The sequence below is a fragment of the Amphiprion ocellaris genome, chromosome 2, assembly GCF_022539595.1.
Source record: "Amphiprion ocellaris isolate individual 3 ecotype Okinawa chromosome 2, ASM2253959v1, whole genome shotgun sequence".
NCBI classification, from domain to species: Eukaryota; Metazoa; Chordata; class Actinopteri; family Pomacentridae; genus Amphiprion; species Amphiprion ocellaris.
In genome coordinates, this window is record NC_072767.1 from 40,557,419 (window position 1) to 40,583,374 (window position 25,956).

Here is a 25,956-nt window from a genome sequence, read left to right on the forward strand (position 1 = left end):
AAGTGTTTGCTGGCACACAAGTGTGAAAAATCAGAATGCCCACTCGTGTTGAGTCATTTTGTGTCTTAGATCATTCTGATGGCTGCAAAGAGCCCTTTGACATCTCATTCTCTGTCAGAAATGGATTTCCATCTTATTTAGATGGTGATTGAGTGTGTGAGGCTGTGTTTGTGTGTGCGTTTTCCAGGCCGTGCTGTTGATATTTCTGTGCTTTGCGGTATTGTTTCTAGGAAAGTGACATTTGCTCATGTAAACCTCATGCTGTTGAAGGCTTTGATTAAACTCTCGATTTACCTTTTTAGATATCTTAGTTGAAAAGTGAAGGAGAGCAACATTATGCAACTGAAAGCAAACGCAGAGACCATTCAAAGGCGCTTCGATAAAATGTTTTCACTTCTGCTGAGAGACACCTAGATCCAATTTTGTGATTCTTTTTTTTTTTTTTGCAGGAAAAGCAGCGATGTTCCAGTAGCTAGCTGTATTTTTTTATAGTCAGTGTTTCCTCTTGCATTTACTGTTTGAAAGGTATCAAAACAAAGCACAGAATACCCACTAGAAAGTCCGGCGGTGGAGAGAAGACTAGAGAATATGTATAAGCTAGACCGTGAACGTCTTCTCAGTGCAGTAAGAGGTATCTGTGAATGGGCGAAAGAAAACATTTAACGTATAAGCCATTTCTGTGATAATTAGATGTTGCGCTGAGACTGTTAAAAATGCAGACAGACTTCAGAGGGAAGGAAAACACAACCCCCCAGAGTCATCACGCTGTCCTTTCTACAGCCATTATGTGTTTCATTACCACTGGAACACAATATAAATAGCCTGTTATTTTAGAAAAGTGTGCTTTTGTTAGCTGACCGCAGAAAAGCAAAATGGAAATTGTTCCGGAGCTTGACTACTGTGTTGTGGTGTGCCTTTTTTTTTTATTAGCGTCGTCCTTAATGTAAACCACTGCAACCTCCCACCATTAACTATGTACTGTAGTCTTAATATAGAACAGAGATCCCATCTGCTTAATTCGGTTCAAGTCGATCTTTATTTATAGTGCAGGGACATGTTTAGGAACAAGAGTCAAGAGACCCCCTCCCTACTTCCCACAAAATACCTCAGTAAAAGAAAGATGGAGAAATTCATTAGAACATAACCATAGTTATAATAGTATCAATAGTTTAATCATCCCCTCAGGCAGTTCTCTGAAACTAACCTGAGCATCAGGCTTCAAAAATCTGTTATTCCTGGAGAATTGAGCAAATGGGCCAAGATCACTCTCTAATGTAATGTGTGTCAGCCTGTGAAATTCAGCCCGGCACTTTAATTGGGCAATAATAGAGTTTCTGCTTTAAATGGCTGATGTCTTTTGTGTGTGTGTGTGTGTGTGAGAGAGAGAGACCTAGATTTTATCAGATCAGGCTTGACCACCGTGAGACACCTGCCCTCTCATGGGCAATCCATTGAAATCTGGGATTTGGCTGTAATTACATGGACTGTGCAGCTGATCTCTGCCTAGAACACAAGGTTGCAAAAACACTTGTGTTGGGATAAGTGGATGTGCTGAAGCTTAGGAGATTTAAATAGATAAAATAAATGGTCACGAGTTGTGTGAATGCTTTGAATAACATTGCTTCCAGCTTATTTTTTTTCTGTCACTAAACTTCTTGTTACGTCAGTCACACAAATTAATGATTGTACGTCTGAAAATTTAAAATAAAATTGCAGTTGAATTGTCAGAGTACCATTTAATGTGTCACTGTGATTCCTGGGCTCAAAAATACAACTAGAGAAATCTTTAAATGCAAAACGACAGAAAATCAAGATAGTTAATGACACAGCAGCTTCACATTCTGGCATTTTGGTTCATACTAACCAGAGTTCTTGTCTTTATGTTCTTGTATTACTGCCATGTCTCTCCATCGCTGCCTAATCTCCAGCCAGTCGAGCATTTTAGCTTAGTTTTAGAAATGACCTCCATGCATGCTGACATAATTGAAAAGACATATCACATATACATTCATGCGCACATGTGGGTGTAAACATGAAGCATGAGGTTGGACTCTTACTTGTAGAAAATACTGCAGAGGAAGAGCAGCAATGATGAAAACTAAACACAGATTTCCCTAATTGCACAACATATGGCTCGCTAGGCACAACATCAGCAATGTTTGCAGCCTGATTTACATCTACGAGGGCATTTCATAAAGTTCTCAGCAGATAACATCACAGGAGAAAGGTTGTTTTTGCATTATTTTTCAATAAAGTCTCCTTAAACTTCAATGGATTTGGCCCAACGATGTTCAGGCTTTGCCATCCATTCTCAACGGCACGCATGACGTCATCATCACTTTCAAAATGGCAACCATGCAAGTGGGATTTCAGTTTGGGAAACAGAAGTCAGACTTTGCATGTCGAGTACGTGAAGTTAATGAGACAGCAGTTCTAAGCCACATTTAGCTGCTTCTGCCACCTGATGCTGTGTGAACGGGTGCATTGTCCTGGAGCAACAACAACCAGGTTGAAAAGTTCGTCTCCGTTTTTTTAAATGGCTTCAAACATTTGATTTCTTGTTTACCGTGTTATAAGGCTTCAGTTGATACAATTTTGACCCAAAATGGGAGCTAAGGCCCTTGTTTCTAGGGGAAGCAGAGAACTTTTTGAAGTTAATTTGTCACAAATACATAACATCTACACCCATGGACAATTTAGAATAACCAATTTACCTCAGCGTGTTTCTGGATTGTGGGAGGAAGCTGGAGAACCCCGAGAAAACCCACACATACACAGGAAGAACATGCAAACTCGACAGAAAGATCCCAGGCCCAGGGGATCTCTGAGCACACTGACCAGCAGGTAGGGTTAAAGGACTTGCAAGGATTCATCAGTTAGCAGCTCTGGGACTTGAACCTCCAGCCCTCAGATTAGTAGAGAGTTAACTGTTGAGCCACTACTGGTAGTCATGGCATAGGTCTTCGATTTTCTTCTAAAAGGTGGTCAAGGAGTGACTGTAGTGGCAGTTAGGCCTGATCTTAAAGTGAACATGGACGTCCAAATGTCTCTATTTCTACCTGTCCAGTGTTCAATCCAGTTTTACTCAAGACCTAGCAAAGCTGAAGCAGACATGTATGAAAAACGCATTAATACTGTATGCAGACATGGATTTTGGTGTGTATTTCAAAGTGGAATCTTGTGGTATTTCTACACCAGTGAGTGAGATGTCATTGCATCCAGATTCAGCAGCATTCCCATGTCTCCATTATAGCGGTAAAACTTCAGAGTAATGTGGATGCTGATGGGAAATGTAGCAGAAGTTACACGTTTTAAAATGAAAACACATCACTGTGGATGTAGCCTGGGTCTGAAGTCAGTGGCAGCGCATGAGGGGAAGTGGCCTCGACTCACTATAGTGAGTGAGTTCAACTGGAAGAAGACCAGTTCAGCCAGAGGAGCTGTGTGCCTCTCCACAGGGACCTTTGTAGCAAGCTGTGCAGAGTGGTGCTTTCAGGGGAAACAAAGCGCTGTGTTTGTCTCTCTGTGTGGATACTGTACATGACTTTGAGTGTGTGTGTGTGTGTGTGTGTGTTTTTGTAGAGCTTTCTACCCCACAGCCTAGCTGACCCGGCCATACTACAAGAACTTCCACTCTCTGTTCTTGTTCCCTCTGTGGGCGTCAGCTGGGGCCCACAAAGAGGAGAAGAGCCTGGGTCACTTCCAAAATGATTTCCATTGCTGCATAAGTGCCTTTGGAAGAATGCAACTTGCTACATGCCAGGAAAGGAAAGAAATAAATGACCCTAGAGTGAGAGCTTGAAGTGGGCCAATCGAAGTTTGGTCGGAGGAAGGCTGTGGCTGCCTCTTGCCAAGGCCCAGCAGGGCAAATTGAAGAATTTGAAGCAGCGGAGAGAACAGCATGATGTAGAGAAGGAGAATAGGCTCCTAAATGAGAAAGATTGCTGGAGTTTGGAGGAAGGCTCTCGCCACTCTCTGTGGCCAAGCCGGGGATACAGCAGAGCAGGCCACAAAATTACAGGAGCGGGGAGGAGGAAGACGATAAAGGCAGACAAGGGGAAAAAGCATGAAAACCTCCATTAAATTAGAATATTCCGCTGAAGAATTGGAAAGAGGCAAAACAAGGGTGATGTAAAGGGATAGAGAAAACGAGGTAAGGGGAAAGCAATGCTCCCCTGTTGTATATCTGTAATTGTTTCAGCATGTGCGTGCTCTCTTTCCTCCCTGTTGCTTTTGCAATTATCATCCTGTGACCAGCGGCGGTCTCCCTGAAGTTACAGCGCTTGAGACACTTGGGTGGCTTGATGGAGTTTGGCACCAAACAGCGCTCAGACAGAGCCTGGAGACACCACTTAGTTAATTAACCAAAAAGACTAAACCAGATTCTGCGGGCTGATAAACAGGAATGATGTAAAACTCCCTCCCCACATGGGAGAAACTCTGGAGAGAAGAAATCTTCCAGGTAGTTTCAGGCTGTTTGCTTTTCTCCCAGCAACAAAGGCTGGGAATCTTATCGGCTGGGAGACGAAGGGAGGGGAGGTACCAATTTCAGTATCATTTGAGGGTGTTTTTTTTGTAGCAGAGGGATGAGAAATCTGCCTTATCATAAGCTGCTGCATTTGCTTTATGCCCACTTGCTCTTTGATATACGTTTATGGGCATTTTTCGCCATGCTGTGCATTTATGGGAGACTCCCTGAGGCCTTGGACTGTTGCATTTGCACCTTTAAATCCAGAGAGAAATCTGCTTCTGTGTACGTGTGCGCACACGTCGTCGTGCGCGACGTGGTTTTTCACGCTGCTGAATAAGAATGCTGATGAATACATGTAAATAAAGCGTTGGCAGACAAAGCGTGCTGAGTTCTCGTAAAGCAGCGTTGGAAATGATTAACATCCGCACCGTCCCCATTCGACCCCCTGCTGCTTCCCACCACCTCATTTGTTCACGCTGTCGGTCTGAGGGGCCTCATTTTTGCTCGGGAGAGGAAGTCTGTGTATAATTGTTTTATTGAAACACTTAGTCTCAGTCTTTTTGGCATTTTTCTATCTTAATTACTATCTTCATTTTTCATAGTAATTTCCTCAAATTCGTGTCCCCTTGTTGCCGGAGTGCTGGCAAATTAGGAGTATGATACGTCTACCTGCTGTGATCTATCCAGCTCCTCTGTCTGATTGTCTCCTCCTCTTCCCCGAACAGCATCCTGTGGTTTTTGGGAGACGGATAATGCTCTGCTCTGTCATTGCTGACTCCAGCAGCACAACCTGCAGACTGTGCAGACATTGTATGACCTCCCATGCCTTCATGGCTGTACACAATTTGCCTCCCTGGCCCTCTGTATCGCCTACTACTCTGTGCCCTGACATTTTAGCTTTGCCTTCCCGTTTGCGCTGTCCCTTCTCATTATGAAACCACATCCATTGCTGTCACAAATGCCGTTTCAGATGGTCTAGCTTTTGCCCTGCTGCTTCGCTCTATGTGCGCTCACCTTTTTCTAATCACGCCCTGTTAGATTTTTCCCCAGTTTTTCTTCCTCCTCCCCCTGTCCAGCCCCTTCCTTTCTCCACAGTCAGTTGCCACATTGACACACAGTTTCCTCACTTCACGCTGAGATGTTCAGCTCCTGCCTGGGCGACCGTGGTATGTGTCTGCCGATCTAAACATTTCCCTTCATTAGACCAGGCTGCTGCTGTGGCTCCTTTGCAAATTGGCCTTATAGAAAAGCAGGCTGTGTTGTTCATTGAGCTGCCATGTCAGTAATAGCTGGCTGGCACCGGCTTTTGTTCCCCTCGGAGGTAATTGCTACCAGGAGATTAAGTAATGATATGACAAGGGTGAGGGCATGGGCGTGCCATCCGTCATCCATCTCCGAGTATATCAATGCAGTAAAAGGATCTCCTGTGAAGTGCAAAGTGACATTTCTTAAGTTACAACCACGGGGCTTTGGTGTTAATCATTGGCAAAGAGACTCTGAATAAAAATTACATTCAGATCAGGTGCTGAGTTTTCTGATGGATTCCACTGTTACAGGTGCGACTACTGCCTTTCTTTTCCCTGCATCGGCACTATTTTTGTTTTGTCACGTCTCCCAGATTCTAAATGTCAGCCGGTTGGGCAGGAAAACTGTTTATTCCAGGCTTCACCAGGCTTGACAAAAAACAAAACAAAACACATTATTCTTGCTTTCACAATGAGGGCGACTTTGAAGGAGGAAAGGAAAAAAAACTGAGATTATATCGCAAATACAAATGCGCACAGAATCACAGAAACCTCCCGCAGACAGCTAGACCAGGCTTTCTCCTCTCACAAAGTTGTCTCCTTTTTTCTGTCTTTGGCTTTTCTCTCTTTCAGCTGTAGATTAAAGCAGCCTAAAACAGAGGACAAAGCAGGTCCTCAGTGTCTCGGCACTTGAATAGCTTGATTTTCATTCTGGTACAGACGTAGTGTCTCGGCCTGCCAAGTGGTGTGTAGACGGATCACGGCCTGGCCCCACCTTTTATAAAGAAATCTACTGTACAGTGCCTGCTGATAATGAGATATACTCGGCTTCCAACAGATCCGAGTCTTTTCACTTCTCCTCTGTCACTGTGGGCTGACTCACTTTAGAGACTGGCTCTTAAAAAACACATTTAAAAGGTTGCTGTGTCTCTCTGTCTGTGACGCACATAAACACACAAAATAGCATATATCTGCTTACCGCGGCGAGCCTTCTGTGAATTATCACCACACACTGAAGCCAAAGGAGAAAAAAAAAGCCTCAGAAAGATGCCGTTTGACTATTTGACTCTCCTCTGATCTCATTTAACTCCGTGTCCCCCTTACAAACACATCAGAGCATCTGCTGATGGCATCTTGCCCTCTCAGTGGGAGATAAGAGAGGCTTGTAGTGCTTCACTATAGGGCTCCTTTCTATTCGCCAGCCACATACACAAGCACACATGCACGGCGCCACTTAAGTCCCAGTGTAATTTACAGTGGAAATGAAAACACTCCAATGACAGCGGAGAGTTTGACAGGATGTGAGTGCTTTTAAATATGCTCCTTTTTTCTTCATTAAACACTGCTCAGGTGAGACAAAGACATAAACACCCCTTCAAAGCGGTGACATTAGTTGTGTTTATATTGTCTCAATTTCCACTTCTATTCTGGCATTTTTATGGCTCAACAACTCACACTTACAGTACCTTGGTTCCATTAGCCACCCAGTTATAGTATCGAGGAAACAATAGATGATCTGTTGTGTTTACAGTCATTAATTGATTTTTATGTAAGCAGTTCTTGACAGAGAGATGGCTTTAATAGCACATTTAACAATTGAGAAGTCGCATTTCAGAAAGCAGACTGACTTAATGCAGCAATGTGATGCCTCCAAATTAAAAGCTGCCACACCTCCTGATTTGATGCTACACTGGGGCTTTTCCTTCAGGCTTCAGCTGCTCCTCGGGTCCAAACCTGTCCACTTAACTTGGTGACGCCTTCTGTTCGGCCTCCCTGCAGTCCACCATATTTAGGTTGCTCTAATTTTCACTGTAAATCCAACCTTGATGCTACAGAAAATGTTCCTTTGCTTCATAAAAATGCAATATGGCTCATACTGTCCTGTCGACATCCTTCTGCTGCAACTATTTGTTCATCTATCAATCAATCAAACATCGTTATTTATATAGAACTATTCATACAAATGACATGTAACACAAGTGCTTCAATAGATGAAAGGAATACAAATGCAACAAAACAGGAAATACTAATAAAAAACATACAATGAGACAAAAGCAGGTAAAATACAGTTTTTATATATATATATATATATATATATATATATATATATATATATATATATATATATATATATATATATATATATATATATGCGCACAAAATGCTCTAAAACAGGAACCAAGAAAAGGCTAATATAAATAAGGCCTACAATGAGGAAACACCAGATGAAATGAAAAAAAAAATAAAAATATCTATAACATATCTATAAATAATATACAGATAGATAGATAAAAGACAAAATAGAAGTCAAAATAATAAAACAGACCAAGAATATAATAATAAACAAATGACACTGAATAGGCTAAAATGTGTAAATATTGGGGGAAATCAAATAACTTCTAAAAATAGTAATGAGTGAAATAAAATAAAATAAAAATAAAATCTATCAAATCAACCAATAGCCTGTGTGAAAAGGCAGGTCCTGATTAAAACATTGCCTTATTTATGAATAGAATTAGATCTACAAGTAGTTATAAATGAAATAAATAAAAAATACCAAGAAAATCAGTCCAATCAATCAATAGTCTAAGAAGTTTCAACATTCATTGATTTCATTGGTTCGTGAGGTGAGCTGCTTGTGTTAAAGCTGTCGATATAATAGAACGGGATCTCGGAGCTCAGGTCAGATTCAGTTCTGTGGGTTTTTAGGACGGTAGATGTGTTGTTTGGCTGCAGTACAGGGATTGGAGATACGGGGACAGATGCCAAAGAAATACCAGCGAACCTTTAGAGAAACTGCCAACGGACAAGGAGCCGTTGTTCAGCAAAGTTCCCCAACACGTGTTTTGTTTGGCCACACAGCTCAACAATAAATATGCCTCCCATTTGTCCTGTTAACTTAATGTCCCACCTTCTTTCTCTCTTTCTTCGCCTCCATTCCTCTCCCTCTCTCTCTTGCACAAAGTTAGTACGGCACCCGGAGGGCAGAGTAGTTTCTGATTAAGGAAACTGAATCAACCTCAATCTGCCAGGGGTGCAGCAGGGAGCAGTTGATATTAGCGGGCTACAGGATGGCCCACCTTTTCCTGGCCTTCCTCTACAACACCGGGGTTTTTTGGAGTAAAGTCGTGACTGAAATTTCTCAAAGCCTTTCCACTTACAGTCCCTGCTGCTGCTCCTGCAAAAAAAACCCAAACCCTCCTCCTGCCCGAACATTTGCAAGCTCATGAGCATCCAGCCGTCTCTTGAGGGAACCGTCCCCAGCAGATGCGTCTTCAGCCATCAGGAGCGTTTTATTTAGCTGTTTGTCACGCTGTGAGGCATTGGAGACCTCAATCTCCCCCGTCTCCATCCACCGTGACCCAGCTTGAGAAAAGGCCTAATGGAAACTCCGGTTAGTGCTGCAGGTTTGAGAGGAGGGAAGGAAAGGAGGAGGGACTGTCATTGTAATAGAATATTGGATAAACAGAGGCCAGAGGTCATGTTTACACAGCAAATCCTCCATTTCCCTCATGTCATGTCAAATAGGAGATATATGGCAGGTGGTTGTGGGGAGGAAAGGGGGAAGCTCCACTTGACATCACATCGACTTTCGCTCTTTTTCGGATGCTGTCAGTTATAAAACCACTGCCTCCTCCTCTGTTTGTCTGACTGCATTTCACCCCACAAATGGGCCGAACTTTCAGTGTGACACTGGCCCAGTTTGCCCTCTGCTGACTACTTGATCTGTCATGAAATTCCACAACTTTTAATATTAGCATTTAAATCACAAACTTTCTGAGCAAAACACTTCGGCATTCCCAAAGACTTTTCTAGGCTACGGGGAGAAGTACAATAAACCAATAATTTCTCTCCTCTGATATGATAAAGAGCTGTCATGATTGATTTCCATGCTGCCACAACTCTGAACCCTGAATTAATTTGGATCCATCTCTCTTTCTTTCTTTCTCCCTCCCTCCCTCCCTCCCCAACAGAATTCCTCTGTGCTGTTTCGCCATCGTCCGCGGTCTGCTGGTAGTCTTTTGGCATGAGCAGATGTTGGGATTTCGACTCTCGCCTCTGATATGAATGCTAAAAATGTACCGCCGGTGGTTTCAGGCAGATCCTGAGCAGCAGTCAAAGTCGAGGGGAGAAACTTTCTTCTGCAGAGAACTTTTTTTTACGCAGCAGTTTTCTCAACTGAGCTCAGCATTGAAGATTACAGAGAATATCTATGATTTTTTTCACTCTTTAATCCCCCTTTCAGGTTAAGAAGGTGGAAGAGCTTTATCTTTGTTCATGTGCGCAGGAGAGTAAAAGGAGGAGAGAAGTGGAGGTGATTGGCAAGTTTTTTTACGCACATCAAGGTCACATCTCTGGCTCCCGCTCCTCTTGGGGCTGCTTCAGGTGAGAACAGGTGACCTCTGCTTCATTAACTCCCTGATTTGCTCGCAGGCCTCCCTCAGTGTTGCAGAGTGTGTGCATTTATTTGTGCTTGATGGAAGGCTGCTGTTAATGAGGGAGACAGCATCAGGATGGATGTAAGCGAAGGGCGAAAAAAAAAAAGCGAGAAAAAGCGTTTTTTTTTTCCAGTCAGCTTCTTGATGCAGACCCCCTCACTATCCGATTCCCTTCTTCCAAACTGGAGAGGAGGGCTGCAGGCAGAACGAGCAGACAGGCCTTTGATCTCAGAGATGATGGTTGCCAATCCCACTCTTCCCCTCTCTCTCGCCGGCTTTCTCTCTTTACAGCCATACCACGTCCTCCACAGATATGTGCCTAATCATAGTCCAGCCAAGCAGAGATACACCCAGCACCTTTCTTTTCTCACCAGCATGTCTGTCTTTCTTGCTTTCTTTCTCCACGTCTGTCCATCTCGTCACCATTTACGCCGCCCGGCTCCGTCTCCTCTCCATCATGCGGTGAATGTGAGTGGAGTAAACATAAGTATTCACACACTTCATGCCCGGCTCATCTTAAGTGCAGCCGGAGAAACGATGTGTCGCTTCGAGTGCAGGTGGAATCTCAGGTAATAAACAACGTGGCTTCTGTGAAACACAAAAGAGCTTCAAACCGGCTTCACGCTGTAAATTGCCGTGTAATGTCACTTTTATTTGTTTAGTCACTCTGCATAATGTGCGATTGTCTCCCAAAGTCATGCACTGTTTTGTCCTTAATTTGGTGACAGATTAGAGGGAAAACCTGAGTAAATGAGTTGAGAAACACAATGAAATGTGATGCTTCCCCACAGGTGCACAAACACGCTCCGTGGATATGTATAAAAATGCTGAACAGACCCAGCTGTTGCTTATATTATGAGTCTACGACATCATTTCAACAAAAAATTTCTGTTCCATGTGAGATTATTACTCTTAGACTTAGGTTTGGTTTTCTCTCGTTGAAGGTGAACAATTTTCAACAGTTTATAACTGAAATGTTTTAACAATTTACTGCTATTTTAAAGATTTACCCTTTTTTTTTGTTAAATTAGAGCTAAAAACTAGTAAAATCACAGAAAAACAAGTAGAAATTTACATGCTAACTGCAAAAAACAGGCCAGAATCATTTTACAACATTGTTAGCAACATATAGGACAACATATTATACAATGTTTGACAGTAAAATTACACAGTTTCTACTGTATTTCATCAAAAAACATTACAGATTATTGCCATTCTTTGAAAGAAAAAATATTTAGATTTAATATTGAAAAATGGTTAAAAAAAAATCCTAAACTCTTAATTATTCATGTTTTGTTGATGTACAGATAACAACTAAGATTACAAAATAAAAAGTACTTTACATGATGTCCCCATCATGAATCTATATTTTTATAAATGGTAGTTTTTGATCATTTGACAGTAAAATTACATTGTATTATTTTTATAATATTTTTAGCAAACAGTAGTGTTAATTTACGGATACTAGTCATTACTTGAAGAATAATTATCTTTATTAAAAATTGAAAAATGTTAAATAATTTTTGTGAAGAATTATTTCCCAGATTTGACTGTTTAAAAAAGTTAAAATAAAAAGACACGGCCCAAACTGTACTTACTTTGCACATCAAAAATCTGTATTTTTACAAATATTTGTTCTTTCTCAATGTGTAACCATGAAATGTGTTTACATCGGCCAAAAATCGAATTATTTTACAGATATTTGCAGTTGTCACTCTTTTTTGTTCACTTTTTTTTTTTACCACTTTTGCATTAATTAATTATTTTATTATAATTATTATTTTTTAACAGTGTAGGAAACTATCATGCTTTCAGGTTAGATCGACCGTTAACTTCATATTAGAAGCTTCTAAGGAAAACGTCATGGTTTGCGACAAAATTTGACCCTTTCTCTGTATGTTTCTTCTCTATTTCCTGAGTTACTAAAGTGAGTCTAATATATGATTGTTTGATAGAAAAGAAGCAATAGTGAAGAGATGAAATAGATGTTACCTGAGACCACAGGTGACTATAAGTTTCCCACAAAACATCATGGAAAATGCAGTTTAGTTGTACAGGAAAGTAATTTTTTGGAAGCGGGGCTGTTTGGACGAAGAGTGTTTCACCCCTTCAGTAGAACTGACTTGTAGAATCAATGCCAAGGTGCATTAAAGTTGCTCTGGCAGCTTGCAGTTGCCCAACGCCTCACACAGACACTTTAGATAGGTTTTTCCTTCATTTTCAATCCAATCAACTGTCTGTACATTTCGGTGCTACTTTAATTGGATTAGACAGAGTTTGTTTTAGCTTTAAAGCTGCTCGTTAAAAGAGCGAAACCTTTGCTAACTGGCACAGAGTTAAACAGAAACTCCTAATTTGCCCCATTAATTTGAATTTAATTCATCTCTCCCCAAGTTTAGTCCAATCCTCAAAGGCCCACCAGCAGATAATATATTTACTGTAACAATCAGCTGTAAGTAAGCAGGCATTCGGGTGGCAATGAGCTCAACTTCATGTTTGTGTGTTTGACGGAGAGAAAAGCATTAAACAACAGAATAGAAATTGTCACTTGTCAAGATAACGGAGGGCTGGAGGCAGTTTCAAAAATAATGACTCCATAACAGGTCGCACTTTGACAAACTTTATTACAAAGACTATTGAAGTCAATGGAGACGCCTCACACCTCCGGTTACTTACACGAGGTGACTTTAATACGAAGAGAAAAGAGCAAATTCATATTGAACATCATGCTGTAACCTCTAATATTTTTGCTTTGTGCCAATTTAAATAGAGCAGCTCATTTCTCAGAAATGATACCTCTGGTTTCTTGTCTGGTTTTGGATTCCGGCTCATGAAAACCTCAGAAAACAGACGACAGCTAACTGAGTTTGTACTGACAAAGAGAATTAATTATTGATTCTGACACAGATTACCAGGCAGAATAATTGAATGACATTAGTAGCTGCCAAACTAAGAGAGCAGCCACCCAGAGCAGAGCTGAGAGCTGCTAAGTGCTGCACACTAGGTGCATTTCCATTGGTATTCCTCCCATTCGCAGCAATAAAAACAGGTTAGTGCTGTCAGGATTCAAGTGGGGTAGCGGAGGGATTATAGGGTGGGATGGTGTCTTTTCCTCTTAGACCTCTCTCTACCCCGACTTCTCCCTTCTGTATGCTGAGGGAGTGTTGTTTAGACCCTGCAAAGTGCCTGATTAGGGGATTGTACCGTGGAACAGCTGATAACTCTGTTTTTCTTATTTTTACCCGAATCGAGATGGATGGACAGACAAAACACTGACAAAAATGGAGGCGTGGACTGGAGCAGCAGGAAGTGGATGAGGTTTTTAACTCACCTGCCACGACACAATGGATTTATGAGTGACAAACTGTTGTGAAGCGTCCACAATATGTCACACATGTAGCTCAAATAATAAAAAAGCTTCAGTTTCCAATGTGACTTCATGTATAGAAGCTGCTATGTGTTAGGGATAGCCCGATTATCGGCACGATTGATTACTGTGGCAAATATTACGCATTTTTCTGATTGTCGTATTAAATGCGCTCCTTCAGGTCTTATGCCGCCTGCTCTCTGTCTGTCGTCACTCTGTGGTCTCAGAAATGTCTGTCAAACAGCAAAAACTGAACAGCAAACACAAACCAGGAAATTAGCTTCTCTCACAGTGGCTAAGTTAGAAAGCACCCACGGATTAACCAGAATCTGGAAAACAATAATCAATAATACTTTAAGATCTGGACCTTAGTGGGCAATAAAAGTGGTAAAACAGTGAAATATTAAGAAAACAAAGAACTGCAGACGGAACTGCAGGAGACAAACTGGTCAATATCAGTCGATCCCACATAAACAGACGAGATAATTTAATCATTCCTATTCCTGTTTTACATACTCCGTTGTAGTCATCCTTATTAATGAAGAAGTCTAGTTATGAATGACAGGTTATCTGCTGTCACATGCTGTGAAAATATTACATTTAATGTATATCAGTCACACATATTGGATATTGGTCTTTACCAATAATCAAGATCGGGATCGGCCCTAAAAGGTGTGCAGCTTAAGCTGAAAGCCCCGATGTTAAAGGAATCAATATGACACCTTATTGATGTATATCATATTTGTGATCACAAAGTGTAGCAGAAGACAAAATTTAATACTTCAGTTTCAGGTTCAATCTGCTAAAGTGGTCAGACATTGCATTTTAATCAGGTCTCCTCAAACCAAAGCTCAACTAATGCTATCTTTCAACCATCTCCCAATTATCTGCTACTTTGCTGTTTTCCTAAGGAGCTGCCATTTTTGTTTTGGGATTTAAACAGTTCAGATTGATTAAATCTTGACACTTGCTCAGCTGTCCCACTTGATCTTTATAGTTTTATTGAATTTTTGAGTCCTTTCTTCTGCTTTTTACTGCACTTATTGAATTTGAAATCATCAACATACCGAGTTCAGTAAACATGAAAATATAGATTTACAACTTTATTAATAAATAAGTCCTCCTCTCCATGTTTGTGTTTATTCTTTATTTTTAAAAAAGTTTTTAAATTGAAAGCACCAATGTTAAAGGGATTTATATGACCCCTTTTTATGTATATTTATTATATTTGTGATCAAAGAGGTGGCTGAAGACAAATTTTAATCAGCCTGTTTTTGCCAAAATGGTCAGACGTTTCATTAATTAGGCATCCTTGCACCAAAGCAGAACTAGTATTATCTTCCAAGCTTATTTTTATTCCTCCAATTATTTTCTACTTTCCTATTTTTCTAAGAAGCTGCCATTTGTGCTTTTGAATTTATACAGTTTGAATGATTAAATCTCCATTCTTGTCCAGATTTCCCTCTTGATCTATAGAGGTGGACACAAATTATATATGTTGAAATAATGTAAAATAATGTAAAGAAGGGCTTTTAAAGCAAAAGTAGAGTATTACAGTTAAAGCAGTTGAGCTTTCCAAGTAATTCTGTTGTCTGCTGACTTTATAGACTTCTTTTCTTGATTTTTTCATAGCAATTACTGAATTTTCCCTCATTAACCTGCCAAATTTAGTAAAAGTGAACATAAACTTTTACAGCTTTATTTATAAACTCCGTCATCTCAGTAATCACATTCATTCTTATTTTAAAAAGAAGCAATAATAACTGAATATTTGGATCGCCACATCCTGTTTTCTCTCTTAAACAAGTTAGTAATTTATGATAAAAATCACTAGTGCTCCTCAAAGCCTTCGCAAACACTCCACTGTTAAATGTTTCATGCTCCAATATTACCTCCCAGCTGTCTGTCGGCCTGTTAAAGAGATATTTAGCAGCGTCTGACATTTATCAATTACTTTTTAAGAGGAGAGACAGGATGAATAGTTAGACTGCAGAGTCTCTTTAATACAAGAACATTGATTTGCTGAGATGTCATTTGATCCCAGTCAGTTGGGAACAACAGCAGTCAGCAGGGATAAAAAAGACCAGCATATCTTAACGTTATTATCTCAGTTGGCCCTTATTGATTCACCACATCTGCCAAAGAAAAGAACTTTGGAAACTGGTAGATGAAGATTGTGGATGCAGGTGTCCAGTAAGTAAAGAAAGAAAAGAGAAGCTGGTTCAGTGGATTTAACACTGACAGCAGTGACGGATAGATAATGTGACACAGTGCAGTGTGAAGAGAGTCACAAGTGTAGCTGTGTGACATTTTAATTGGGAACTGTTCCATTACTACACTGTAGAAAAAAAATCAGTAAAATAAGTTGTGAAAATCTAGCAGCAAGGTTACCAGAAATGTATGTTAAAAAACAGGGGAAATGAATGCTTAAAAACCGTAAAAGCAGTGAAAATAATGGCAAATTTCTGTACATCTTCTGCGGCTGATTTGAATACAGTTCAACTGTGTAAATTTATGGTTCCACATTTTTCATTAAAAAATATTGATTTTTGATTCACATGATATGTACAGTTTGGGCCATTTTTTAAAACTGGGATCTGCAAAATAACTGTAAATTGTTCAAAACTATTTTCATACTATCAACAATGAATTAATACTTTTTCATGTGTGAGTTTACTAGGATATTATCTATAATATAACAATCTGTAAAACAACAGTTCAAAATTGATTTTCATTCCTTAATATACAGTAGATGATTTTACTGTTAAACAACAACAGAAATTTGTAACATGTGAATATTTCTTCTGATTTAAAAACTGAAAAAAATGTTTATTGTCAAATAAAAATAAAGAACACATTACCATTTGTAAAAATGCTGTTATTTAATCTGGACTTTATTCACGGCTTTTTTTTCTTTCTTTCTCTCTTTTTGAATTTAAAAAATGTTTTACTGTTTCAACATAACAGAAAATTAACACTTTTTTCTGTGATTTTTCTACATCTTATCTGTCACCATTTTTTAATCCTTGATATGGATCCATTTTCTTTCAAATCATGGAAAATATTTGTAAAAATAAATTTTTTTTCCCCTGAATTCAATAGAGTAGTTTTATGGTCAAACACTGGAAAATAAAACATATTACCATTTGTAAAGAAAAAAACTATGATATGAATGCTATTTACAGTTTTGACCTATTTTTACATATTAACATGTAAATGAATGCCTTTTTTCTATGATTTTACGAGTTGTTATCTGTATTTCAACAAAACAGGAAAATATGTCAAGTAAAAAGAAACTGATCAAAGAATATTATTATTTAGAATTTTTTTTACAGTTTAAAGGGATGTGTAGTTTCTTCAAACTTTCTCACCCTCCACACACACAGTCAATTTAAAGTTAAAGTAATGGAGGGAGGACAGAGAACAAACTCTCGAGGCGGTGGATCAGTGAAGGTGCTGATCTAGTTTCACCTTCTCACAGATTTAGCCCTTTCTGCCTCCTCTCTCTTCTCTTTGTTCCTACGACTCTCCCCTTTATGCAACTGTCTCTTATCTCCTCCCTCCTCCTTCTCTTTCTCTCTCTGGCTCGCTCCATCCTTCTGTGTTTTTTCTCTGAAATTTCCATCCTCTGTCAAACTTTGGCGGAAGGCTTTTCCATTCTCTCACAAACAGTTGATCAGGCCTCATCCCTCAGTCCATTTAGCTGGCAGCCCCCAAACATATCATTGTCCAAACAGCTGCTATTGTATTTGAGAGCAGGGTTTGGTTGTGGGACACTTTTAAATGCATCACAGCTGTGTTCATTTCCTTAAAGTAAAATGTCTTTTGTGATTGCAGATAGAGGAGAAGACACAGCAGAATACTTCTGCAGCAAACAGTAACACATGGTTTGTACCTTTGCAGAGCTGGCAGGTTATTTACAGAGAAAATCACTATAAATTGCTTCTTTTAACCTCTGTAGTTGACCCCAAACCTTCTGAGACCATGTGAGATGCTTTCATAGTGAGGTAATAAAGAAGCACAGGCAAACTGCGATGATTAAAAGCTGGCATAAAGAAAGTTACGCCAAATAAAGCATGGGACTATATACTAATTAATCAGGTTTGTTTCCTTCATTTTACATGCATTTCACATGACGTTTTCATGGATAAAGAACAGCCTAGTGATGTACTTTTTCTGCAGCTGGAATCATTCTTAACTGTCTAAGGAGCGCATTTTGTCCCCGCATGTTCCCTGCGACCGTTTTGCCCTGTGGTCCTGCAGATGAGGCGTTCAGGTGCTGCACAGCCGACGATTTCACACCGTGAGAAGTGCTGGTCATTTGGTCATCTCAGACAGTAGGAGAGGCCTCGGATGTGTCAGTATATTTTTACTTGGAGCAAGACAGTGTTTCTGACTGCTGCACACCTAAAAAAAACTTGCATGCTGGATAGTGTGGTATGTTACCATGACAACCAGCAACATGAGCTGTTGTCACGAGTCTTAGCTGCAGCATACTGCATATTTAACATCTTTTTTTTAATACAGCTATTGCAATACTTTTCTTCAGTGGGTGAACTATGGTATTGCTTTCAGTGTTAGCTCACTTTTTTCCACTTTTTCATGGCCAGAAATAAGAGCTACAACATTTAGAAAGCACTTGATTTAATTGTTACTGATCATTTTTCCTTTTAATAAGAATATGGATGCTCAGAATAAGAAAACAGGTGAGAAGTAATTGCTGCTGTCTGCTTTTTAGCACCACAGAAGGTTCAGTTTCATCAAGAAAGTCTTTTTTTTGTCTGTGAAGATAATGAAATTGTGCCGCTATGCTTTGATGGTGTTGCAGGTATCTTGAACACAATGAATTAATGATGAATCACCCTCAGACATCAATGATATTACACATGATCCATGGTGGTGAAAATACAGAAAAATAGAAAGGCATAGCAGAACTGGCATATTTGAAATATTTTCCTTCACAAATCATGTTTTCAGGGGAGTTTATGTGTTATTAAGAGGAGCTGAACTCATTCCCCTGCAGTTTGCATGCTGCTCTTCTCATTTTGATAAATTTTAATATGGATGTTATTTTCTTCACAGCTCATTTTTGGTGTAGATAGAGATGCTATAGGGTGCTGCATTCGCTTTGGGAACATTTGCTCTATACCATGAAAGTTAACTTCTGTTGAAGTGAATAAAAAAAAGGCATATACTGAGTTTGCAGCTCCAACTTACAGAACATTCTAAGTTCAAGTCAAGTTCTTAGTATCACAAACCATAAGCAATCTGTGCAGCATCCAACACTGCTCTGTAGAGTCTTCATTTGGACGAGGAAAATGTAATTCTGGAGAAAAAAAATGGAGGAAACCTCAGGAAAAGCAACTGAGGAGGGAATTCCTTTTACACAACCACAGCCATGCATGCAAACCAGCTGATTTACAGTCTGGACAACAGGAAAGTAAGCAAGTATGTACACTCAGTGACGTCCCAGTATTTTAGAGTAATTTTAGCACTGAGGCTGTTTGATAATCTGGTTGACAAACAAGAAGCTGGAATCAGATTTCTATGAAAAACCTCTTAAACAGTCACATTCCTTGGCAGGTTTCATGAGCCAGACAGTGGGTGTGTTTAAAGCCTCAGGACTGACTCACTTGTGTTTCCATTGTGCAACTTGCAGTTGATCACACAAAAGCGCTGACATGGATTTTGGAAGAGTAATTTGACCCGTGTCAGATGTTACAGCCCTGGGCTGCGGTGCTTTACCAGCTAGCGTAGTTCACCTCAGAACAAAGTCAGCCTGGCCTAAGCCGGCTCGTAACACAATCCACCCCGCTATGATTCCCAGGCATCTGGGGGTCACGCACACAAACAAGGCTCTGAGGCGACGTCGCATCGGAGGAGAACCTTTCCCTCACCATTGGCTGGAGAGCAGAAACCTGATCACTCTCACACTCACACACACATTTCACACCAACTCTGACAGGCACGAGAGTGTGAAGGGACAAGGCTGAGTTAAGTGTGAGGCCCCAGCGAGAGAGAGAGTGTGTCCAGTATTGATTAGTATTTGATCCCTGCCATTCACTCCTCTCTTGTGTCTCCCTGAAGGCTCCATGCTGACCTTCTCTGACTGTCTGCCTCCACACACACGCACACGCACACACACACACACACACACACACACACACACACACACACACACACACACCCATCTTGCCATGAGCGTGATACCTTGCCCTTGATGGAGATGGTGTTAGATGGTGTGGGGGCGTTGGGAAAAAAAAAGCTAAATAAAAGATAAAAGAAAGAAAGAATAAAGGATTTAGCTTTGGGCATGTGATGGAAGACAAATGGAGTGACTGAAAAGATCCATTATGAGCCGGGGAGGGGTGGAGGTTGAGAGATGGATGGCCAAGACGGCTCTTTGACGGGATGCGAATAGACGTAGGGAGGCATAGCTTCATCAGGCAATATGCTTAACCAGCTTACTGCTGCTGGCCCTGTTCCCCACTCTCCATCTTCTCACACTTTGTGTGTGTAATCAGATGCACTTCTATAGCAGTTATTATCATAACTCTGCCAAGTGTGCATTAGTGCTCTCCTCTATATTGTTATTAAGCAAATTCTTCAGTGTTCTTACATTTCCACGTACCTCTATCTGCGACTCGGGGGTCAGAGAATTGGAAGTAATCTTCAATATTCAGCGCTGGTCGATATTTCTGCACGTTGCCTCCACTTCTGAACTCACTTTTATCTCCTCCGACCCCGCTGTGCTCTTCTCCTTTTAATCTATGTTCATCTCTTGCTCTTGTTTCCCCCTGTGTCCCCTTTTCCTCTCATTCGTTCCCATACATTTTCTCAGGCCTCTTCATCTTTGCTTCCCTCTCGGTCTCTATAACTGTTAAGTCATGTTTTATAGTTCTATCCGCTGGCTGGCCTGGACGCTGTAATAGAATTGCTCCTTCCTACATGAACAACAGTTTCCAGGGTAACAGAGACGGGGGAGAAAAGGCCACGGAGTGCACTGTGGTGTAGTCAATTTTATCACCAGAATGTTTTGGCCCATTTCTGCATCGCGCCGCCTGCATCACCAGTAACCTGAGGTTTGGAAATGAAGATGTAGGACAGTAATGTTTCTATCAGTCAAAACATTATTGGAGCGTTCTACTTATGTGATTGCTGGAATGAGATAAGTGTTTGCTGCTGTAGAGGTTCAGCAGGTGATGCATCCTCCTTTGTCAGAAGTTACCCTGACTGGCATTTGTAAGGAGCCGGAGTGAGCTGGAACGCCTCGCAGCGATTCACTGGCATTTCCCTAATCACTCCATCTCATCTTTTATTACCTCAGAAAGTCATTCTCCTCTGGGGTGCTGGCACTGCAGATGTTTCTACTGCCTGCAGTATTGGGCATTTTGTCAGCGGCAGAATAGGAGGAGAGGAGACAGACCATAATATGACTGTCAGTAATATTCTCAATTTGCTCCTGGGAATTAATATTCGCACGTGGAATTGCAACAAACTCTCGCAGGTTCTGCAAAACTGCATGAAGAAAACATTCCTTTGTCAAATCTTTGTCACTTCTGGGAATCATGGAGCAGAGTTGATCTGTGTTTCCTGTAATTCACCTTATTTTGAACAATCTCATAGATATTTAGGGTTGCAAGCATCCATCACAGTAATAAACCATGAGACTGTGTATTTTTTTGACAGACTTAGGGGCAGCTAGAATGTTTTCCATAATCAGATTTATCAGCTGCTGCACCACAGAAGTTTGCATTCATTAAAGTCTGTTTAAACAACAATCACATGACTGCTTCTTACTCTTAAGCTAGCTGGTGAAAATTCCACCAGTGTACAGTCAGTGATGAGTGACTGGACATAAAATCATTCAGTCCAAAGTTATTATTAAGCTTCTGCTGTTAATCAAATCAAATGGATACCAATCTGGACGTCCCTTTAGTGCAAAGTTGCCCTTCTAGAGCTTCTGCAGATGGCTGTTTTTGCTGCAGTGAAGTGAAGGTAACACAAAGGAGGAATTTTAGGCAGAAAAAAACCCAGTAACTCTACAAGATATCCACTTGATTTGTCAAACTCTGAATACACTGCATTTTGCATAGACCAAGGAGTGGTCACCATTGAACGTGCACTGAGGCGACCGGCATGAATAGAAATAATAACAAATATTGTTGCAGTCCTTGTTCGACTTTTACGAGTCCCTCAAAAATCCAAAATTTATTTATATCTATTCAAATTGAAACCAAAACTTTGCAAAAAGCTTCTGCAGTTTTTGTGTTTTCAGCTGAAAGAAGCTGAAACAAGGTCTTCTAGTTGTGAGCACAGTTTGAATATAGTTCATATATATTAGAATTTTAGATTTATTTTATTGACCTTACAAGTTGTCATTCTGTTGTCTTGATTTTTTTAGTATTTCATATTGATGTTATGAATTTTTTTGCTTTATTTGCACAAATTTTTCTTGCTGCCTGTCTTGTAACAGGTATGTACAACACTTTGGTCAGCTCCAGTTGTGTTAAAACGTGCCCGATTTGATTTAATTAGATTCAAATTGCAGCAAAATCAAGAAAGCACAAACAATATATCGGTTGTGCAGCAGAATCCCTGAAGCTAATTTAGAACACAATTAATCTGCAGTGTTTGCACTCATGTCGTGTCCTGGTTTTGCTCGTATTTGATTCTTTTTTGGTTTAACACCAGCAAATGTCCAGATTTTTGAAAACCAAAGCTCAATGCTTAACATGAAAATCATTCCCTCGTAATGTCAGCTTTACAGTGACCCCCCAACCACCACCACTCGCTGTCCAAAGATAGACTCGTGCAAACAGACATCACCACTAAAATCCGAGTGGATAGTGTTAGATGGCCACCTCTCTGGTGCCAATAGATCCCCTGTTTGTTATTCCTGCCCTGCTGTAATGTCATCATGTTTCTATAAAAGGGGATGAGATGAGAGAGTGTGTAACTGTGTAGGCAGGGCCGGACACTGTGCCTAGTTTGCTCCGAATGAGAGCTTTAAAAGAGGGGCGGAGGGGTTTCTGTGCAGCGTGGGGCAACAGAGAGAGCCGGAGAGGGAGAGCTCGGCTATATTTAGTCTGACCTGAGTGCCTGTGTGTGGAGAAGGCCAGGCGGAGAGACAGGTGCAGCGGCTGGTCATTATGGAAGAACACAAGAGCCTCACAGTGAGCGGCTGATAATGGGGGCCTCATCTGACAACTACCTATAGCCCTACCTCACCGCCTATATTTAGCTCCGATTTGGGACCAGTGTTTGAAGCTCGGAGCTGTGTACGTCTTTGTGCGAGTGAGTGCAAGTGTCTCGGAGGATAAAAAAAATCAAATCACAGTGGGTGTGTGGGTGGGGATTGGACACTGGCAGAGCTGTCTCTAGGGAGACTGGCATGTGTTTGAAGACGACAAACTGTGTTACAGCAGTGTTTGCTCAGGCGACGCAGCCAATCACGGAGGTGTTTCTGACCTGTGGGGTAATGCGTCTCAGCGTTACACAAATATAAGCTGCCCTGCAGTTTGTCATATCTCGGCAACATTAGCTGGTCCACCCAAGGATGAGCTTACATTCTTTGTATTTGCAGCGACTCGTGTCACTGATACTGTCTGATACAGGAAAACAGTTTGCAGATGTGTTTGAGTTTGATTTCCTGAATTAAAGACAACTGTCTGAATAGAAATCATACAGTGACAGGGGACTGGAGAGGGGATCAGTGTGCGTATTCTTTGGTCTTTTCTTGTATTTTCTGACCCACTCAGCTTGTCTTTCCAAAACAAATACAAGCTGCCATGTATCAAGTGGAGTCCATCATATCTCTGTATCCTCTGCCTGGCTGTCTGTCTGAGAAGACTCAATACCCCGAGGGAGAGGCGGAAAAACAGGAACTAGTCAGAGTTGCAGGACTGTTCAACCTTGGACTGCTGTCTGGGACGAAAATGCTGTGTCACCATAGTGAACCTAATAAAAATGACATTGCTTTAACTTTACAAAGTAAAAGTAGTGCATCTGCAAACTTGATCCTGTGGCGACTAGAATGCGGACTTTTTTTTTTGCAGAGTCATATGAGGAAACCGACACCACTTATGCTTGCGCAGTTAATATGAAGCTAGCCAATTAGCTTAGTTTAGCATAAGGACTGGAAACAGCTACTCTGTCACTCTCTAAAGGTGCAAAATCTGCTCACTTTCCAACAAGCTGCATTTTGTTCTGAATCTGGGCTTTTTGTGCCAGGATAGCAGTTTCCATTTCCAAGGCCACGCTAACCTGCTGCAGGTTGTAGCTTCCTTTTCACCATAGAAACTTATCGATCCCTGCAGCAAAGCAAATAAACAGCATATTCCACAAATGTGGTTGAAGCTTTTCCTTTAATTTTGCAGCATATGGTGCCATGGTCTGTCCGATAAATGTTTTTACATGCTTGATATTATGCAACCCAGTGAAACTGAAACACACTATTACAAGCTGGCCACTCATTTGCACTTTACGGTGCTTAAAGTGAAACAGATTATTCCGTAAAATGGAACTGAAAGGTGCATTAACTTGTTCTTCTAAGGATCACTTCCTCAGTCGGGCTTTTAGGGAACAATATGAATGGTGGTTAGTCGGGTTACAGGTTGGCAGTAGAGTGTGAAAACAGAACGAGAGCCCTGCTCACTGTGGTAATCCAAGGCCAGAAAGCAGATAGCCCCTCATATAACTGTAACATATCGGCTGTGTCATAATGATATAATATCACCTGCTCCAATTACAAAGCAGGAGGAGAGAGGAAACTTTGTAGAAGAGCTTGGAGAGTTTAGAAATGGAGTTTTTCATGCACTCGGTGTGATGATTTGTGCATTTTATTTGCTGGGAATACAGCATGTCACAGGAGATACTGCAGATTGCAATGGATGAAAAATGCTTTGAAAACTCACATTTATGCTTTCAAGGGAGGAATTTTCTTGGAGTAGATTTTATGTAACTGCAGCACCAGTTGTGCTGTGTTTACCGTTGCTAAGTGAAGCTTCATAATTAAGGTGTTGGGTTTTACCACTGACCTTTACTTGACTCATAAATTGTCAGCTGGACCCTTCACCTTAGCCCCCAATCCGCCCTAGATCTCGAGGGGAATGCACCATTTAAACCATTAAAGTGTAATTTGAGAGGAAGGGGCAGGCGGCACGGCCGGTCAGGCCAGTGATTTTTTTTTCCTTTCTCTTTTTTATCTGTCTTCTATTTCAGCTGTGACAGCCAAGGTCACTGTCACTTCAGAGGTTTAAGCAAAGACGCTTTTAATTCTGGGTAAAGAGAAGCAGAGGCTGAAATGAGAGTGAGCGAGTGACCTCGGGAGGTGTGGGCACTGAAAGAGTGTGAAGTGGGAGGCCGAGGGGGGAGTTTGGGGGACGTAGGGGTGAGTAACCTGCTCGAGGCAAAGGCAGTAGATGGAGCAGAGCCAAGATAATAGAGGGAAGAAGAGGAGGGTTTGTAATTTAATCTCTGGTCACTGAATTGAAAGTGGGAGTGCTCTGCAAGTCAGGCCTGAGTGAGTAAAAAGAAAAGTCAATTAAAACTGCTCTTAAAAATGTATAAAAGTGAGTCTAGCTGGGGCCGATTCCTGTTTGTGCTACTTCCCGACAGCTTTTTTTTTGTTTTTAGTAACAGCTCGAGTGTGATTTGAGCTGAAGATGCATGAATATGTATGAGGGGAGTATTTTTGAGTGTGCTTGCTTCTCATTACATTAGCTCATTCTTCTCCTAACATTTTTTTTTCTATTTTGCTTGAAGAAAAAGAGTTAGAGGAAGCAATTCAGTAAAAGCTGCAGGCAAGTATGAGTGTTAAAGAAGGAGGGGGGAGGGAATATGACAAAAGTTGCTGCCGAAAGCTTGTGTGTAAATTCTCAAAGCATCTCACAATCTAATAATAATGTATTTTAGCTTGTTAAAATAATCCTTAAGTTGAGTTTTGCATTATAAAAGTGGTTTTACGGGGAGAGGGAGAAGCAGTAAATCCTATAATTTGTTTGTGGGCAGCCAAAGCACACTATTAGAATTGCCTAAAATTAGATAAATAGATACATCTGTTGGTTTAACAGGCATAAGAGACCAATTAATAGAGTGCAGAGCTGGAGTTTATTCAGCTCCGTGCTCGAGTGCATGTGTTCCTTCCTGTTTGCAGTATTGATTTAAAGGCCCTACAGTCCAGACAATCAAGACTTTAAGCTCGGCATAGATTTCTTTATGCAAATTCCTCCACACACATACAGGCTCCACACTTCCTCACATTTCTTTACAGATGCAGCCACTTTACAGTTCCGTATCTGAAACAATGATGTGCACGCCCCAGTTTCCTTTTCCTCTCCTCAGCTTCGCTGCTCATTTATCAATCGGTGTTGAGCTGTGGTAGGTAGGGAGGTAGAACAGGTCAGTCCACCTCCAGATGGGCCCATATTGAGA

General features: G+C 40.8%; 1 protein-coding gene across 2 annotated transcripts in view; it reads left to right on the forward strand.

Annotated features, from left to right (window-relative positions):
* The window catches only part of sema6bb (sema domain, transmembrane domain (TM), and cytoplasmic domain, (semaphorin) 6Bb), a 149,646-nt gene that overhangs the window by 13,360 nt on the left and 110,330 nt on the right, over positions 1 to 25,956 (forward strand). Inside the window, exon 2 of one of the 2 annotated variants that reach the window (XM_055017381.1) lies at positions 9,690 to 10,101. The exons of the other annotated variant lie outside the window; for it this stretch is intronic. The gene's annotated coding sequence lies outside the window, so the exon portion shown is untranslated. The remainder of the gene's footprint in view (positions 1 to 9,689; positions 10,102 to 25,956) is intronic. 2 annotated transcript variants of the gene reach the window in all.